This window comes from Podarcis vaucheri (genome assembly GCF_965113315.1).
Source record: "Podarcis vaucheri genome assembly, chromosome: 8".
Taxonomy (NCBI): domain Eukaryota; kingdom Metazoa; phylum Chordata; class Lepidosauria; order Squamata; family Lacertidae; genus Podarcis; species Podarcis vaucheri.
Window position 1 is genome coordinate 38,629,162 of NC_138766.1, and position 18,867 is coordinate 38,648,028.

The 18,867-nt window shown below is 42.6% G+C and overlaps 1 long non-coding RNA gene across 1 annotated transcript; it reads right to left on the bottom strand.

Annotated features, from left to right (window-relative positions):
- Nucleotides 1-4,725: 4,725 nt before the first annotated feature.
- Nucleotides 4,726-17,699, bottom strand: LOC309539119. The gene is made up of 3 exons (XR_014222703.1): nt 17,462-17,699; nt 8,972-9,101; nt 4,726-4,836 (listed from the first exon to the last, which is right to left on the bottom strand). It is a non-coding gene; the product is annotated as an uncharacterized lncRNA (long non-coding RNA).
- Between the last annotated feature and the right edge of the window lie 1,168 nt (nt 17,700-18,867).

An 18,867-nucleotide genomic window follows, 5' to 3' on the forward strand; every position in this document is an offset into this window, starting at 1 on the left:
TTAAACAGCTTCCAGACTGATGCCCTCCAGATGGTTTGGACTCCAAGTCCTATCAGCTCTAGCTCTCATGGGAAATAGTTGGGGATGATGGGAACTGTAGTCCAACAGCATTTCGAGGGCATCATGTTGAAAGCTCCAGTAGAAAGTATGGCTGTCACTTAAAGAGGCAGAAAATTTCACACAGGAAGGAAAGACATGAAGGGTGTTCTTCATGCATCGCTCACTAACAATGCTCCTCTCCACTAACAATGCTCCTCTCCACTGACATGGCTGCTGGCCACATGTCCCCCTGAAGGCATGGCCAACAGGTGCAGCATCTGTGAGGGAGAGGCCTGTCTACCTCTCTTGTGATTGTTTGCTCTGTTTTAAAAACTGTTTTCATCAGGCCCTGTTTGCTGTCACTAGTGGGGCTAGCATTCAGCAGCAATGCTGAACTTCCCTGTCAGTGTGTTAATGAATTGGCTCAGCCAAGAGCTGCTAACTTTGCCTTTCCTGAGACTTGAGGGCAGAACTGGCCACGGAGAGGAAGACAACCTTTGTGGGACAAGGGGAAGGATCCAGTGGTTTGCTATCAGCTCTCCACCTCTTCTGGCCTGTGGGAGCAACACCCGACAATAGGGCCAGTTACAGATTGCCAAAAAAAGATGGAATAAATTACCCAAAGAAGAAGACAGAGGAGGAGAACCACTGAGGATCCACTGAGTCCCCAAACCAGCCCTACTGGTTGGACTGGTGATTGGGAGCAGCCTCTGAGACCATATAACATCTGTCCTGAAAGACCTACATTGGCTCCCAGTACATTTCCGAGCACAATTCCAAGTGTTGCTGTTGACCTTTAAAGCCCCTAAACAGCCTTGGCCCAGTATACCTGAAGGAGCGTCTCCACCCCCATTGTTCAGCCCAGACACTGAGGTCCAGTGCCAAGGGCCTTCTGGCGGTTCCCACACTGTGAGAAGTGAAGCTACAGGGAACCAGGCAGAGGGCCTTTTCAGCAGTAGTGCCCACCCTGTGGAATGCCAGATGTCAAGGAGATGAATAATTATAACTTTAGGAGACATCTGAAGACAGCCCTGTATAGGGAAGCTTTTTAATGTTTAAGGTTTTACTGTGTTTTTATATATACTGGAAGCTGCCCAGAGTGGCTGGGACAACCCAGTCAGATGGGTGGGGTACAAATATATTATTATTATTATTATTATTATTATTATTATTATTATTATTATTATCAGCAAAGTGATTTGCCTGCCCCCTACTTTTCCTTCTGGCTGTCACTCCACGAACAGGTTGAGATTGCAGCCTTACTTAGGATTCAGAATATTCTGGGTCCTCTCTGGATGGAAATACAGAATCTCCATAAGACTTTTTAAATGGGACATGATGAGGAAATAGGGACAATATGCTCAAGTCAGTCGATCAAAGCTAAAGCAGGAAATGCTGTGCTTTTGTTAAGACACTATTTTGTGAGGGTTGACAGGTAGTTGATGGCTCATCTGCCACATATTTTTAGAAGGGAGATGTATGGAGATAGCAAGGCGAAGACCTCAGAACATTCGAGATGTTTGTCACCTTTCCCTGGCCTTTCCTTCCTATAAAAATCTACAGTGTCTTTATTTCCAACTGAATAGCATGTTAGGCAGCAAGTAGCTGTAAACAAGTTTCACCTCCCAATTTACTTCAGGCCTGTCACTTTCCATCCCTGAGAATAACTAAGTTTATAAAGATCCCCAGGCTCCTGGCCTTCTTAATCATGATAACTCTTATCAGACTCCCATATCTCTGAAGCAGCACATTTTTCTTGTCCTCCCCCAGGAAAGAATGGTGTTTATAAGGCAATCTGTCGTAATCCTGTCAATTATCCTTTGGTAGACTGAGGCCATAGTACCGTACAACCTCCAGAGGGGTCAATCTGAAGGATTTATTCCTAAGGCCTTGAAGTTTTGGTGTATAGCTTTAACTTTGGAAATATCATGACATCTTCTTCCTTTACAATCCATTTTGGTAGCACACTATTTTACAAATACAATTCAGCAAATAAAAACAACAAAGAGTCTTGTGACACCTTAAAGACTAACAAATTTATTATGGCATAAACTTTCACAGACTACCTCAGATGCATGTAGTGTTATCCTGAGTTACAGGTACAGGTATACAGGACTAGGGATGGGAGGCATTGTAAACAGGTTAGACAGATATGAAACACTGAAAAGTACTGATCATGTTGATGATGATTACCTATTAAAAGTGGTCATTTGTACACACACACAGAGAGAAAGAGGAGACAGAGGGAGGGAGAAAAATTGATAACCCAGAGAGAATAGTTGATAACACAGAAATTCTGGCATTAGTAGTCAATTCACACAAGCTGTATGCTAAAATATCCATGGTACTAATTTGGTCCACAAGTAATGGAACTGAACCTCTTGTACTTTAATTCAAAGGTTTCTGCGAGTCTAGAAATTATTCAGCGAATAGAATACCATAAGATCCTTCTCCTATAAAGTCAGTGGTTGTATTATTACAAGTAGAGGCGAATATAATTTCATGGAACCTCCCTCCCAAGAGGGACAGCAATCTCCTCAACAAGATGAGGTCCTGGGACAAGGAGAGCGCTGCTCCCTTGATCATAAGAGATGCAGTACCCTGTATGGTTACCCTGTACGTTAAACAAAAACAAAAACGCACAGCCGTACAACTTCTCTAAGCAACTAAAAATGTTAAAGGAGGGAAGAGGCACTCTGGCACAGTGCAGATCCAAGTGTTCTTCATATCACTGGTTGTGTGGCTCAGTCCCCAGATCTACATTCCAGTTGGTGCAAGGATCTAAGTGGGGCAAGATGACATTTGCTCCAAAACTGGAATCCTCCCCAAGCCTAGCCTGGCCTGCTTTCAGGCTATACTTCTTACCCAACAGAAGCAGCAGTGAGAGAACCCTGGAAGGAAGGAAATCACAACATTCTCACCTCCTGCCCAAGAGAAGATTAGTACTGTGATATTGCAACAAGGTCCGTTTGTTTTTGGAAGACTGTGTGCAGTCTTTCCCTCAAATATATGAAGGGATCATTCATTAGGGTAGAAGTGAGTGGGCACGAAGGTGAAGAGGGGCTGTGAACTGCAAGGAGCTGCTAACAGTAACGGATTCGCAAGACTCATCATTCTTTTCCCACTCAGCAAAAATGAGAAGGCGGATTCCCAGAACACAACAGGGAGACACATATTAATATATTAAGTAAATGACTTAATATTCATTACCATCTAAAGACATCCACTAAAGACCTCCCCAGGCCGTTAAGTCCAGGCTTTAAAATTACCTGCATCACCATAGTAGAACCTGTGTTATGGACCATAGTTTAAAGAAGAGTCAATTTGCCCAGTATCACTCAGAACCTAATCTCCTAGCCCACAGCTTCACTGAAAAGGGAGCCAAAGTGTCTGAAATTCTTTTCTAGCATCAACTTTTTCTCCCTAAGAAATGCTTTTGGATTCATTTCCATGAGGGCATACATGCAAAGAACATGATACATATACAATTCCAGAGACAAATCTCTCTTCTTTATACAGTGGTACCTCGGGTTACAGACGCTTCAGGTTACAGACTCCGCTAACCCAGAAATAGTACCTCGGGTTAAGAACTTTTCTTCAGGATGAGAACAGAAATTGCACGGCGGCAGCGGGAGACCCCATTAGCTAAAGTGGTACCTCAGGTTAAGAACAGTTTCAGGTTAAGAATGGACCTCCAGAACGAATTAAGTTCTTAACCTGAGGTACCTCTGTACTGCTTCCACAAGACCTGTGATTGCCCTGGCTTCACAAAAACATGTCTTCACAAAAACCACACATTGTGCAGTAACAGCTTGTCCAGTGGGGCAAAGCCTCCCACCACTGTTGCCACTTGTGTTTTGGGAAGAGAGGAGAGGAGGTGAAGAAGTTGGAGAGCAAATTGGGCACTCTCACTGATGTGCCAGCATGGCCCCAACCTCACTGTCGCCTCTCCCAGTAAGTGGCAGGGATGCTGGTGCCATTTGCTATGGTTCTACTCCACCAGTCAAGTGGTATACATAATGTACGCCTATAATTTGCCACTTCTCTCTTCATGTTTGATGCAGTCTTCTCACACTGAAGACTAGGGTTGGAGGTGCATCCATTTTGAATAGAACTTGGTGGTTCTTGTATCAAAAGATAACACCTCTCGCATCAGACACCATTTGCGTCTTAACTGCTTGTGCATTGCTGGGTTTCCTACCAATCCTTTCTTATTCAGCTGTCACACTGAGAAATGGAAAAGAGGTGAATTTAAGTGCCCCACAAATACGATAAGATACTGTTATTATTAAGTGTGTTTATATCTGATCCTTCCTCCAAAAGCAGCCCTGGGAAGCAAACGCTTCAGAGATTAAACAATACCATTCAAAATAAATAAATAAAATTAAAACATTTGGAAGCATGTAAAACAATTACATACTCTCACAGGTAATAATTTCAAGGTTTCCAGGAACAGTATTTCTCAGCCATCAAATGCTTGGGTGTACAAGAAAGTTCTTAAATTCCTCCTGAATGTTACTAATGAGGGAGACAAAAAGGGAACCACCACTGAGAAGGCCCTGTCACAGTTCAGTGCCAGCCAGCCAGTACCCAGCAGCAGGTTAAATATATCAGAAATGCATGCATGCATACATACATACATACATACATACATACACATGAAATTGAGCATGTGATTTCCAATCATGTACACTTACAGTGGATGCTTGCAGTCAGTGAATTTATTATGGGATGCATGCAAATGTTCTCCAGCGTCTACTCAATGTCATTGACATCAGCCCCTTGTCTGGAAGCACCCTGGGAGAATAGCAAACAGTGTTAAACCCTCTTTGGGTGAGTATTTATTTACAACTCCTTCACTTATGTATTGTTCACAAGAAAATAGTGCATTTGCGAATGCAGATACATAGAGCCCTGGTGTGATTCCCACTTTTTCCTTGAACTCTCTGCAAAAGAGGATATTTTTCCATTTTGTGATCCTCCTCGCTATGTGACAGAATCACAGAATTGTATGGTTAGAAGGGTCATCGAGTCCAACTTCCTTTCAATGCAGGAAGCACAGCTAATGAATGTCTGCATACTCTCTGCATCTGTCTCCTTCCCTCCTTCCACATCTGGCTCTCTCAGGAACAGGGATGGAAGGATCTGTCCATTTCACTTCTCTCAATTTCTCATTTTTCCTATTGTTGCACACCATCTACGAGCAGCGCAAGATCCCAGGGGTTCCAAGCACTTACCCAGGGTTTGTGCTTCCTTTGGAAATGAGACACAGTGGAGACTGTGGTGTCTTCAGAATATATGGTTTATTTACATGTATACAACCTGAGCCTGCAATGAAGGGGCTCACATTAACACCCCAAAGGGTCTTGTTTCCCCCCCATAGCTGCAGCCTTGGATTGAAACAGAAATCAAACATCAACACACACACACACACACGTCTGGCCTTTTGTATTTCTAAGTAACAGGTACTGAGGGAGGGAGGCCCACCCATTTTCCCTTTGTTCCCTTATCAACTCATACTTAGTGGGCCATTACCAAGCTGGCCCGGCTATTCCAGCAATTGAATCTGTGTTGGATCCAGGAATTCAAAGCAGGGCTCAGCCATTAGAAGAATCTCGGCTTACAACCTACGCTCCCTGCCCCCCAAACTCATAACACTTATACTCAGTTTTCCATATATCTGCAGCAATTTGTGAATTTTCTTTTTAAAAACCCTCATCAAATTATCCCGCTACTGAGTGCAAATTTCTCCTAACCACCAGGATTCGGTATACAGTTTTGACTTCATATACACCTTTCTGCAAGTAGTTTATTCCAATATAATGCATGTTTTGTGTTATTTTTCATTTATACATTCGTTTTTATGCATATTCTCTCATAACACATGCATTTTTGTAACCATTGTCTGGTTACAGCAAATTTTGGATAAGTGCAAATCTGAAAGGATGGCTACGTTTCAGTTCTCTTGTTGTTATGGAAAGTGCAAATTTAATCAATTTGGCTTTAAATGAGAACGAATCAAATTTCTTCCCTACCCCTAAGCAGGAATATGGAGGTTAAGTGGCTTCACATAAAGGAGCAACATACTACTGTCATGAAAAGAATGCAGTTATCTGAATAGTGTGCACCTTATATAATTCTCAAGGTATTCAGATGAAACATAGGTTGGGCTGGTTGTATGAAGATGAATTAAATCACAGATTAAGAGTGTGGTTCAGCCCCTTCAAAATTATTATATCTCATCTCATTTCAAAGCATTTCATTCCACAACAAGCACAAAAATCCCTTTTCCTTGGTTCCTGATTTTTAAAAATGATTTTACAAATACATTTTACTGTAACAGCCCCCATCAGGGAGCCCCACCTCACACCCCCCAAAACACACCAAGATTCCCCCCCCACCTCCGGTTCCCAGTCTTCCTTTTAGTGTCAGTCATAATCAGAAAAGGACAGCAACCCGAGAGCATTTGCTTAAAAAAAAAGTCTTTGTGTGGGTCAAAACTATTCTCCTAGAGTGGTCCTGACATCTCTCTTCTCTCCCTTCCCTTCCTTTCCCCACCCCCTCTTCTTTTCCCAGAATAATCCCGCTCCCAGACTCTGTGCCGGCCTTCAATAAGGACAGTATTGCGTTTGTGTAGCAGCTGCAACAAGGCCTCACAAATGCTGGCTGACGAGAAGTGACAGCTCTGTATATCTCTCACTGGCACTGACAGCTGACAGATGGATACCACTCACACACAGAAAAAAAAGCCCCCAGGATGATTCGCCAACATTACTCTCTGTTCACGGGGGCCACACTTGATTGAGTGCTGCTCAGAATAATAAACCCTTGCCGATCCATTCCAGAGCCAGTTTGCTCACAATGTCCTGGTTCCCCCCACCCCTCGAAACACGTACCAATGTCGACTCGAGCTTTGCTTTGTTGTTTTGCCTTGCTTTGTCTTAGGGAAAAGCAGCGAGTTGGGGGGGGAGTTGCAGGAGGAGGAAACTATCTCCCTACTAGGTCTGTGCAGCTGCTTATTAGAGGAAAGGGAGCTATCAGTATGTAACTTAGCAATAGCCATGTTAAATGGGGCTGTTCCTTTAGAATTCCTTCATCCCCCTACCTTCAATTGGTTGGTTATAATCCTCTGGATTCCGCTACCCCACCCCACCCCCTCCTCATTTTATTTTATTATTCTCCTCTATCAATCAACCCATCTTTTAAAAGCATTGCTGGTTGGTTACTCAGAAGGCAGGAGCATAAAAACGGACAGGAATGCATGTTGATGCAGAAGAGGATGTAGAAAAGGGGGGCCGCTGAAGAGAAGGAGAGTCATAAACCAAAAGAGACATCCATTCACATGGAGAGATGTATATAGACAAAGAACGGGGAGTAAAAGAAAGCAGAAAAATAGACCCATGTTTCCACAATTAGAGGAGCTGAAATCTCCCCAACATGTTTCTCTTAAAAGGTCTGAACGTGATGTTGTCTCTGGATTCCCCCCTCCTTTTTTTTTTTTTTTTGGCAGCCTTTCCTCTCTTTCCACAAACTGCTCCATTATTTGTACCCCAGGAGGTAGGTAGCACTGCCAAAAGTCATTTTCAATTGGGAGAAAGCATGTTTTGCTATTGCCTCCCCTCCCCTCTGAAATTGCAAGGATATAGCTCAGATAGAAGGCACATTCTTATGGTTGGAAGAGCGACTGTAACAAAAGAGAATGCAACCAACACACACACCCCCCCTTTTAAGGAACAACATAAGCATAGAAAGGTGATAATGTCAAATATATCACTTGAACGTAGCTCATTTCAGTTATAAAGGTGACAAAATTTCTGTTGTTCTTGTTGCCAGTGCTGAACCTGAGCGTCTCCACCCCCATCATTCTGCCCGGACGCTGAGGTCCAGCGCCGAGGGCCTTCTGGCGGTTCCCTCATTGCGAGAAGCAAAGCTACAGGGAACCAGGCAGAGGGCCTTCTCGGTAGTGGCGCCCGCCCTGTGGAACACCCTTCCAGCAGATGTCAAGGCGATAAACAACTACCTGACATTCAGGAGACATCTTAAGGCAGCCCTGTTCAGGGAAGTTTTTAACGTGTGATATTTTATTGTATTTTTGGTTTTTATGGAAGCCGCCCAGAGTGGCTGGGGAGGCCCAGCCAGATGGGCGGGGTATAAATAATAAATTATTATTATTATTATTATTTTTACAGACTTTAGGGTCTTCATTTCTGCAAACTAGTAATTTGGGTTTTTTTAACCAGGGCAGGGGATGTTTACAAGTGCCACCAACTCTCAGAAGTCGCTTTGTCCATTGACTGGGCGGTTTCAAGCAGCATTTGTCCTGAAAAGCACACCCAATTACCAAACTAAATGGGCAGGATCCCTAGTCACAACTGGTTGGAAGAGAGATAGTCATCAATTTGGAGCTGGCTAAAAATTGCATGTTTGGTAGACTGGCTTTTGTAAAATATAGGTCTGAGATGCCTCCTTAGCTTTCCAAGTCAAATGATGATCTTCTCCTGGCCACTTCCATACGTGCAATTAAGAGGTATATTAAATTAATGTTAGAAGCAGCTGTAAATTATACACAACTTCCAACAATGTAAAAGTGGGAACAGAAACAAAATGTTCTGCCTAAAATGAATCCTTGCTTTCAGGGTTCCATTTAGACATTTTCCCCTCCTGTTCCCCTTCCATTCTTCTTTCCCAAACAACATTCAGTCCTCATTGGGCTATTTTGTGGGCAAGGAGAGGTTTCTCCTTTTTTTTTTTTTTTTTTTGTACCTACAATGAATCCAGAATGCAGCTGCCAGATAGGTGACTGGGAGTGGCCAATGGGACCATATAACACCAATCCTAAAAAAATGTACATTGGCTCCCAGTACGTTTCGGAGCACAATTCAAAGTGTTGGTGTTGATCTTTAAAGCCCTAAATGGCTTTGGCCCTGTATACCTGAAGGAGCATCTCCACTCTCATCATTCAGCCTGGACACTGAGATGAAGTTCCAAGGGCCTTCTGGCAATTCCCTCATTGCAAGAAGTGAAGTTACAGGCAGAGGGCATTCTCGGTAGTGGCTCCTGCCCTGTGGAATAGATAAACAATTATACAACCTTCCGTAAACATCTGAAGGCAGCACTGTATTGGGAAGCTTTTAATGTCTTACATATTGTGTGTTCTTTTATACTTTGTTGGAAGCAACTCAGTCAGATGGGAACTGTACAAGTAATAAATTGCTGCTGCTGCTGTTGCAGTTGTTGTTGTTACCTACGAAAGATCAATCAGACCATGGATTGTAATAAAATGAATAAATAAAATCATCTATGTGTTCACAAGCAGAAAATAATACTTTTTAAAACTGATGAAGCTTTTCTTCATGCAGGTTTCTGTCATAGCAACCCAAATTAGGGCAGCTTATGTTCACAAGTTGACTTGGATATTTGACTTGCACTCTGCAAGTTCCCACATGATTTGGGGCAACATCTCACCCAAAATGTCACCTGAAATCAGTGCTGATCATGGTGGCACTTCTCCGCCACTGACAGAGGGAGTGGGGTACCACCTTGTGGGCTTCTATCACCTGAAGCAGTGGCCTCACCCTCCCTAATGGTTGGGGTGAGTCTGACACACATACACACACATCCCATTTAATTTGGGTTGTTTCCCATCCAGTGACTGAAGGCTCAGAATGGGAAACAATTAGAAAGACAAATATATTAGTTTTGCCTGAAGAGTTTCAATGGCCAAAGCCAAACACTCTTCTCAGTAATGATCCTCTATACAACTCTCTAAATAAAGCATTCTACCTCCTCTTTGGGTGCTTCCAGATGAACTCTTTATTGAGCATTATTTTCCAGGGAGGTTTCATGGCATTGGCTATTCAGTAAGCACTCATTCTTAATTTTTTTTTTGGGGGGGGGTAGGTTAGATGACATTGGGTCAAGCACCATCCCACACACTTCAGCACATTTTCCTGTCACTTTCCTTATCACTAAAGTGTGATGTACAAGGGACTCGGGTTTGATGTGCAACAGCAACTGTAATGGTAGAACTTGAATTTGCTGGCATGTGATTTAATCCCACTCAAAAATAGCCCCGAAGTTTCCGTGGTTAATCTTGTGAACTCTTGGTTCCATTTCCAAGTGGCTAGAAAATCCCGGAAAATCACTGTGAAGGCAAAAAGCAGGAAGACTATGGTGTTCTCAGAGCACCCTAGGCCATTGCAATCATTGTGTAATGATTATAGGGATTATCAAGGAGAAAAATGCTGCCTGAACACAACCCCCAGGAATATGCTTCCCCTTGGGAAGCCTCTCCCAAAAAGCACATAAAAGATATGAAATCCTTAAATGATTCCTCTTCTTTGCCAGCTAGCAAAATACACACTAGTAAAAGTCATTGCCTTATGCCAGATTGTGTAACCCCAAGAGAGATTGTGTCAGCCCAAACTCTCATCTTCTGGGTGCTATTTTTTTGCGGTGGGGGGCAGTTTAAGTCCACACCAAAACCCATGAATGAAATGGAGGCATCCCAACATCCTGTCAACACCAGAAACATCAAACCAGCAAATATCACATGAAAGAGGATTAAGCCAGAGCAGAACAGCAGCTCCTCTTTGAAAGAAGCTCTTTGTTTTGCCTTGCTAAAGTGTTTCTGATGTTTTTCTTTTTGACATGTCAAATCAGAACAGGGAGAAGAGTTTGGTTTTTCCTGTCCTGGCTCTCTCATATCATCTTTCTTAACTGGAACCAGCGAAACAACATTATACATTAAATACTATTTCTGTTTGCAACAGTTGTTCTAGGCCAGTACCTTCGATAGCTATGAAACATCATCGAAGTGGAATAAGAGAGCTATCTTTAGCTTCAGAGGAGTTTATAAGATTACTTTGATATACAGTAGGTGCATGTATCATTGAGGGTGGGGTGGAGGGGGGAAGGCATATGAAATGTACAAAGATTTTCCCCTACTCCTTTCCCCCATTTTCCTGTCAGTATCCTATAGGGCAAAGTATTGCTTGTAGATAATCATGGATTAATTGTGAATGTAAAGAGAGAGACACGTTTTCTTTATCAAAGCTGTTGCCTCGGGGCAAACTCCAGTGCCATGAAAACCGAAATGTTTTCTTTTTATCAGAGTTCCCTTACTGGCACCTGAAATTATTTCTTTCATGTCTGATAGTGAAGAATGAGGCTGCACAGCTCCCTGGAGATGAGCGATTGTTACCATGGTCTCATAACATATTGGCAGCTGATGTGGCATCCATGTACACCTGTCACTCAAGCAGAGCTAAATGCAGATGTGGGAGGGAAGCTTAAGTTCAGACACTTGGCAGGCCTTCTCCCACTCCTAACACAGAGAGAGAGAGAGAGAGAGAGAGAGAGAGAGAGAGAGAGAGAGAGAGAGAGGGGATGTGAATGCTTTCCATGCTGCACATTTGTGAGTGTACTCAAAATGCTATCTGGCCTATTTAACACAATGAACCTGCATGCATTAGCATTTCTGCACAGCAAACACAAATAAATAGAAATGCATAGGGACAGACAAACAAAGCTAGATCCTTTTTCAAGCAAAAAACACACACTCTTTTGCAAGTCCAACAGACAGTGAAAGGGAGTGCAGAACACAGAACTGATTCAATTCCCTTTATTGGGAAGTGAACTAAGACCTTTTTAATGAAGGCTGCAGGGAGAGAAGGGAGGGGGATCTTCAGTTTGGCTCATGGATTGCATAAGACAGAAAGGATATCAGGTGCCATTGTCAAATAAAGAGTAGATTGAGGTACAGTCGATACAGGATGATTGACAACATCAAGTAGATATATTACATGTCGGATGATTCTTCTGATTCTTCTGTCCTAATAGCCTTAATGCTTTAAAGCTCTGTATACCATTAAACAGATAAAGCCCACAAGAGGGTACGGGCAAGAAAGATGACATTGTATGGGGTGAAGGATTTGAATGTGCATGTTTGTGTAAGTATTTGAGTATGAAATCATGCATATACAAGGCTGTACATACAGGTTTAGGTGAACTGGATTTACTCATCCGAATGATCTAATGCTTTTGGCTACTGCGACAAAATGTATAGTGCTGGGTGATGGAAAATATAGGCCATTTTTTAGAAAGCAAATTGTCAATTTAGCTCCTGGGCTAAAGTAAACAGGACATTGGCATTTTTTAAAGGGGGAAATATGACAACGAGCCCAAATGCATTAATCTTATATTTATAAATGCATTGTTTTATTGAACCATTTGTCCATTCTTATATGTTGACTTATAATAAACGTAATGTGATTCATCATGTCATCTTGTAAGTATATGCAACACTTCATTAAACACGGTAATCAAATTTAAACAGTCCCACTTTCATGTTAACGATGGAGACCTTAACAATTCCATGGCTCCGGAGATGCTGCTTCTGTAATGAGTTGGGAGGGGGAATTATGGAACAGTTGTAGATCTCTAATAGTTGGTGAAGAAAATAAATTTACTGGCAGCTGGATGCCTAGCACTGGCGTAACTGTGATGCCAGAACAATGTTCCTGGCCCAACCACTGCAATATCATTGTTTGTTACACTGCACAGTGGAGGAAGTAGGTATTATCTATTCTAACTTTTCTTTCTGGGACAGCCAATTTCTGTGTTGGGCCATTAGTGAGGACATCGTAATAAATGGCATGATGCAGGCAAGGCAAAGCGCTTTTAAGTGCTTTATATTTCAATGGGAGAAATTGGAGGTACATGTTTACCTCTGCTAATGAAAACAACAGGACTAAAAAGTGCTTTACTGTGATCAAGTTATGTCTGAACTTAGTAATGGTCAATGGTCTCTTTTGTTTTTTGTTTTGTTTTGCAACAGCACTTACATGACTACAATTATGTTGTAGTTGGAAACATTTTAGAAAGTCTGTTGGAACTTTTGGAAAGTCTACAGAATCCATTTAGAGTCTGCATTTTGAGAGACTTCCCCCCTCCCCCATGCTATTTTTGTATTTGCCATCTGGAATGACATTGCAAGCTGGCAAACAGAAGAATAATGTGAAATATTTCTATCGCATAGCATTAGTTACAGATTCATCCAGGAACAGAGGCATCTGAGCAACATTGGTCAAATACCTGTAATTATCTGAACCTCTTCGCACTTTGAGGATCAAACAGCCCTGCTCAGAAATGAGTTTCCCTTTGGAATGTGGTAACAGGAAAAATGTGGTCCTCATAAACTGCATTCTGCAAATAGTCACATATGAACTATATAGAAGAGGAACCAACATTTGCATTTGCTTAATTTCTCCAATCAGGAACTGGGGGAAAAATGCTCCATGCACCCACAGGGCCTTTGTGTGCAGATGTCTCTTGAACAGCAGCTGCCCATACTGCATGGCATTAAGACTTTTGGAACACAGGAGTTTTTTTCAAACATTTTTTTACTAAACAGGCAGGGATCCCTTGTCAGTCTGAGGGCCATGTTCTTTTGTGGGCAAACTTCTGAAGACCTTGTGCTGCTGGTGGGCAAGGCCAGAGGCAAATGTGAGCCGAGCAACAGATGCACATGTTTAACTTTGTAAAGTAGGTTTGTTTCTGCACACCACCTCTCCACAGAAGCTAGCAAGAGGCATTATCAGAAATCAAGGACACCTTCCAGTCAGGCCAAACACGTTCCAGTCATTTGGGAGGCAAAGCAGGGCAAGCAAGGTTTATGGCCTGAGGAGAGTTGTGAGGGCCAGAGAGAGAGAGAGAGAGAGAGAGAGAGAGAGAGAGAGAGAATCCTACAGGGCCACATACAGGTCCAAGACTCCCAACCCCTGTTCTGCTGTGTCATGGGAGTATGCTGTTCAGAGAAGAAGAACAAGCCACAAACCTTTTCCACACTAGCACCAGTACTTCAAGTCTTCATTCAAGGATGTAAGGACAGCCCAAGGTTAGGTAAAAAGACACTAGCTGCCAAAGCTGTACTAACCAAACGCTTGCCCTGACAGTGGTGCTGCCTGGAAAGTTGTCTCCAAGCTTCCAATAGTCCAGGCTGCCCCTCACTCCAAGCACGTCAAACTACAGTGTATTATTAATATCCTGATCACACACAGGACCAGAATTGCAGCTGGTCTGCATCATAAGCTTCAGTTTCAATAGATATTTTATTTGCAGAGCTTGGAGATTTAAAAACAGCCTACTATGGACGCAGCTTGGTGTATGTCTGTGTCTGTGTCTCTCTGTGTGTGTTCATGACTATTACGCACAAGGAAATGCAAGAGAAAATGGAAAAAGGAAGCTGACATGATGGTCTGCTTTGTACCAATCCCCAACAATCTGTTTCTGCAGACAAAGGTGGACCTGCTGTTAGTTTGGATACCAACAGCAAAACCTTTCTCAAAATGTACAGCACAGAACTTAAGCTTATAGAAACCATGTGGCTAGCTAGCTGATTGCGTAAGACATTTGTATGCAAATATAGTGGATCATAGGCACAACAGTCAAACAACTGCAAGTTGTTACAGCATAACAGGTCCTTTTTCTAACCCTCTGAATGCTCTTAGAGCAACAGATTTTTGATTCTTCTAATCCAGCCTGCAACCTCCTATAAACTTTATATCCCGGGGCAGAAAAAGATAGATCCCTATATATGCATATACCCAAGATCATCATCCTCTTCAGAAACCATGCATCATCACTGCATCCTTCTTATGGAAAGATTCATTTGCAGTTAGAAGGCTCTGTGATCCCTTCTGTCACACTGAACCAACCACTAAAGTTTATGCAGTGTGACCATAAACCTTTGAAAGCAATCATGTACATTTTGCAATCTCAATAGACAAGAAGTGATTTCTTCCCATGAAATACTGTACTGTAGCTAAAAATATTTCCAGAAGAGTAGCCACGTTAGTCCATAGAGGGCAGAAAAAGAAGCATTCTGTAACACCTTCATTTTTCACTAGGTTTTTTTAGGGGGAGAAGGTGACAGTGCAGAAGCACATAGACTAAGGTCCACTATAGGGTCAAAAACTGGAATTTCAGGAAAAAATACGGATTGCAAATAGTGCATGGGAGGCCTTTTCTGTTCACCACAGAGAATGGACAACTTAAAATCAAACCTATATTAATGAACCATAATTATACAGCACCACTGGGTTCAATGGGGGTTAGTCCCGAGTACATAGGATAAAGTCTTAACAATGCAAGTAGGTTTGGCACTGTAGCCTTACAGTGTATTCATATCCATGTCCACCAAGAAGAAAGCTCCACTGATTTCAATGGGACTTAATTGTAAGTGTGTATAAGACTGCAACCTTAATGTCCAGTTTGCAGCTGATCATTCCTTTGCATGGGATTTGTTAAGTTTAGCGATTTAAGAGTTTTGGTAGGAACTGGTGCCATATTAATCAGTAGTGGCTTGGGGAGCAGAAAAGGCCTCCAGAAGGGAATGTAGCCCATGACCTGAAAATTGCTATTCAGTCCAGTTACAGAGAGCCAGGGTAGTATAGTAGTTAGAGAGTAGACCTGGGAGGCCACGGCTCAAATTCCCATTCAGTCTCTTGAAGCCCACTGGGTGACTTTGGGCCAGTCACCATCTGTCAGCCTAACATACCTCACAGGGCTGTTGTGAGGATAAAATGGAGAGGAGGTGAAGCATGTAGGAAAGGTGCTGTATGAATGTCATAACAAATGAACAAAATAACAGTGTCATTTGTTTGCCGTGTGCTGAGTTTCTGCAGATGTCCAGCAGATTGTGCTACAGCTTCTAGTTCAGAACTTGCCGAATGATAACAGCAAACCCTCCAAAATGTTGAGCCCCAAAACTGGGATGCATGCCTTCCCATCCATGCTCCCAAGCAACCTGTGCAAGATCATGGAGCCTGAAAGATGTGCTTGGGGGGGCTGTGCTCTCAAGGTGCTGAAAAATACATGTTTTGGGGCAAGATTACAGCCCCCAAAAAGTGCTTTTGGGGGGAAAGATCTTGTTGCAATATCACATGACATCACAACGTCCCAAATGGCCACTGTGCTCTCGCAGGGAAAAACAGGGTGTCCTGGCTTTTCCGGGACACTTGCAGGGTATCTAACGGTGGCCAATAGTTTCTTGAATCTTAGCTCTGGGCTTCAGTCTGAGTATGTTGCTTTAATGAAGACCAAGCCACTCTCGGGCACTCTGTACCTTTATGCCTCCTTACTTTGCCTTCAGCTCCCTGACCACAATATCCTTCAGTGTGCCTGAGACAAATGTTTGTGTGGGTTCGCCATCTCCATTTCATATTTCTCATCTCTTTGTTCTTTATGAGAGTACATGACACAATAAACATGGTAGTCCTGTGGTACCCAACAAGGTAGCACAGCCAAGGTCAAGGATGGTGGTAGTTGTTGTCCCAAACATTTGAGGGGGCACCACATTGGCTACCGCTCTGCTAATCTGACATGTGGTCACAATATTTGTAGCTAATATGATAGGCCAGGAAATAATAAGCCTGGCATAGTTAGAAAGTGTAGGTAATCATTAAACTACAGGTAATTTATTCAAACCTAGGTTGCTATGCCAGGTGCGATGGCATAAATGAGGATTAGAGCAAGAGTGTACTGGGGGAAATAATCACAAGCAGCAAAAGTTAGAGGGCTTCATGTTCTTCTAAAAGTTTCTTAAAGGCATTTTCCAGATAGTTCTTCTCACTGCTAAAACAGTGCCTCCCTATTGGTCACATGGCTGGAAACTATAATTGCTGGTTGGCCAAAAGAAAAATGTTTGTGTCTGCCACAGTGATAGAGCTCTAGCCATTCCATGAGGAACTAACAATTATTGATGATCTGATCTTTAAAGGTGAAAGACTTGTAGCACCACAATCACTGAGGTCTGAAATGACAAAGATCATTCATTCAGGACACACAGGAGCGAAGGAACAGGGTCAGAGAATTTTGCTGTTTTGGCCTGGTATAAATGCACAAATCTCAGTCATTCTGGAAACTTTCACAGATCGTTTACAGCACCATAGGCCAAACCTTAAGAAGGAACAAAGCAGGGTCAGACCAAGAAATTTTGTTATCTGAGGTAACAGAAAAGCTCCTCTCTCCACCACCACCAACTGTTTGATATACTAAAACCAACTGGACTAGTATGTATGGTTGGGTGGATTTGTTATTTTTGGTTTTCCTCGGTTTCTCATTTTTCCAACTGAGTTCTCCACATTTCCACATCCCTTTTTTTAAGCAGCATTAAGTGTGAGTTTCTTTTAATGTACCACATCTTTACATGCAACTTTGCCAAATATGCACATTTTTGCAAGCAATGTTCCTCAATATATTGTAATGGTTGTATATTATTTTCATGAATGTATGCGTTTTTATGCACACTTTACCCTAGTATATGCTTTGAAAAAATTCACAGAAGTATGAAATTCAAAAGATGGATGTGTTTCAGTTCATGTACGTATTGTTTCAAAAAGTGCAAATGAGGAAGTCTCACCTTTAAATCTTAACTGAGGTGATGCTCCCCATCTCCAACACATCACCACTGCTGTTGGCCATACGGATGTGACTTCCTACAGTTGTTGCCCCATTTTTTCCAATAGTGGGACTGTCCCTGTGATCTGTAAGCCAAGTCACATCATCATAAAGAAGCAGGTAAAGAACCTCCAGGAATGCTGGGGGAGGGAGGTTTCTTTTCCCATTTCTTCTGTAATGTCCAGAATTCATCCATGAGATCTTCATAGAAACTTTGGAAGCTGCCTTATGCTGAAACCATTGGTTCATTTCCTCAGTATTGTGTAGCTTCCAACATATATAAAACATAATAAAACATTAAATGTTAAACAAACCTTCCCTATACAGAACTGCCACCAGATATCTTCTAAAGGTTGTATAGTTACTTCCTTGGTTCAGGAGTCACATAACTCCATATCCTCCATCATTTCTCCAATGAAAATAGGGATGACCTAAGGAAAAATGGAGGGATGCTGGTGGCGCTGTGGTCTAAACCACAGAGCCTAGGGCTTGCCAATTGGAAGGTCGGTGGTTCGAATCCCCGCAACAGGGTGAACTCCAGTTGCTCGGTCCCATCTCCTGCCTCCTAGCAATTCAAAAGAACGTAAAAGTGCAAGTAGATAAATAGGTACTGCTCCAGTGGGACAGCGTTTTTGTGCACTCCTCGGTTTCACCAGAAGTGGCTTAGTCATGCTGGCCACATGACCCGGAAGCTGTCTGCGGACAAACACTGGCTCCCTTGGCCAGTAAAGTGAGATGAGCATCGCAACCCCAGAGTCGTCCGTGACTGGACCTAATGGTCAGGAGTACCTTTACCTTTACGGGAAAGTGGGATATTCTTGGATCAAATCAGAAACCGGGACTATCCCTTGAAAATCCACAACATTGCCAGTGTTTAAGTAGGCCTCGGTTGCCTGTCTGGTCTGTGTATGGAGACCAGGGAGTGGGGGCACCATCTTGTTCTTTGCCTCAGATAGCTAAATGTGTTTGGGCAGCCCAGGGACTTTTAGCTCAAAAGGCACAACTCCCAAGCACGCCAAGCTTCTCATTTTAGAAATCAAGTGACCCCCCCCCCCACATACACACACACATTTACCTTTTCAGACTGGCACTGTTCCATGTCTAGCTACTGAAACTGTAAGAAATATAGTCGCTGACTGAATAATGTACATGATGCTGTCAAGCATCCTGACTTGTTGGCAGTAATATTACTATTATTTATTATTTACATATTTAATGACCTTATTGCTATTATGCACTGTTAGCCCGACTAATTGTAATGCAATAAACATAATTTACAAGTATATACATAATCAGCCATTAGTGGCAATACCTGAAGCAGCTGCAGATTTTCTACCACAGTCCCTTTAAAAGTGATATCATCATGAT